We start from the raw sequence: 1,459 nt of genomic DNA, 5'->3' as shown, positions 1-1,459 counted from the left end.
CGTACATGAAGTTAATGATGCTTCACGACATTTTGGTCGAATCTTGTCGAGCCTTTGGTATCTAGAGACTTCCACAAATTCTATAAAAGGCTTCGGGAGTTGATTTTCACGATGGGGCTATGCCCCCAAGCTACAGATGACGTGTATGAGATATAGAAAGTTTATATATATATATATATATACTATGTCATGCGGATCCATACTGCGAGAGAGAGAGAGAGAGAGAGAGAGAGAGAGAGAGAGAGAGAGCCATGTATGATAAATATAATTAAAATAATAATAAAGTTGTACTCAAGTTAAAGGGTGTGAGGTAGTCATGTTCGAGTTAAAGGTTGCGAGAAAGAAGATTGTTAGTAGAGTCAAAGAGAGACAAATTATTCAATGGTTTTTTTAATTTAAAAAATTTAAACCTTAGAGACTAAGGTTATGAATCTTAGAGGTTGTCCATTAATTAGTGCTCCCTTGCGGGCACTAATTAATGGAAATGGACGATGGAGTAAATACTAATGTGCTTAAACTATTAGTGGATAATGCCAAAAAATGGATCCCTGGCTAAAATGTGAGAACCTGACACAACCGACCCATGCATGGAAACAAGGCACAGTTACCCACCAGTAATTTATTGTTGTATCTTTATCAGCTACGTCTGATGATGATTAGAAGTAGAACGGGCGCTGATGTGATTGATGACTAGAAGTAGAACGGGCGTCATGCACATTTTTGGGTATTTTGGGCATAAAAAATCTACAAAAAAGTTCTAAACCGTTAAAAAATGCTTGTGTCAAATTTTGATGGACACAGTCAGAAGGCAACTCTGATCAGAAGACCAAAGCTTTTTAAACCACGATGGACGATTTTCCCATAGCCTTTGAATAATACTTTACTAGTTGGTGTAATTGTGTAACTTGTGAGAGTCAGTGTCAAAAATAAACTTTTTTTAAATTCATTGGGAAAAAGGATAACCTTCAAGCCTATCTTGTTTTTATTGAAAAAATGCATAAATCAATGGGTTTCATAACTAAAACTTTAAAAATTTGAATCTTTAAATTTAAGGTAGGAAAAATTTGAGCCGACAAAAGGACGGTTTTTTTAATTTGACATCGGTGAGAGCGGTCTGTTCAATTTTGGAGTCACACGCACCGCCGCACGTTTTTGTATTTTCACAAGTTCCGAAAGGGCAGGTGAACCTTCCTTGATGAGAGCGGTAACCGTGGCTTTTGAGGAGGTCTCTTCAATTTTGGAGTCACACGCACCGTCGCACGTTTGTTTTGCATTTTTCACAAGTTCACACGCACACGCGTTTCCAAAGCAGGTAGCCTGATTATGGCTGACGAATACTTGCCCTCTCAACCGAAGCCATGCCCAAAAGCTCGCTAGACGCCCATCTTTCTTCTCCTACAACGAACGCCCAAAAGCTCAAGCTGAAGCCATGCCCAAAAGCAGTAATTTGCCTGCAAGG

Source organism: Cibotium barometz, chromosome 35, assembly GCF_041138505.1.
Source record: "Cibotium barometz isolate CiBa-2024 chromosome 35, ASM4113850v1, whole genome shotgun sequence".
Taxonomy (NCBI): Eukaryota; Viridiplantae; Streptophyta; class Polypodiopsida; order Cyatheales; family Cibotiaceae; genus Cibotium; species Cibotium barometz.
Note: the sequence above shows the minus strand (reverse complement) of the source record.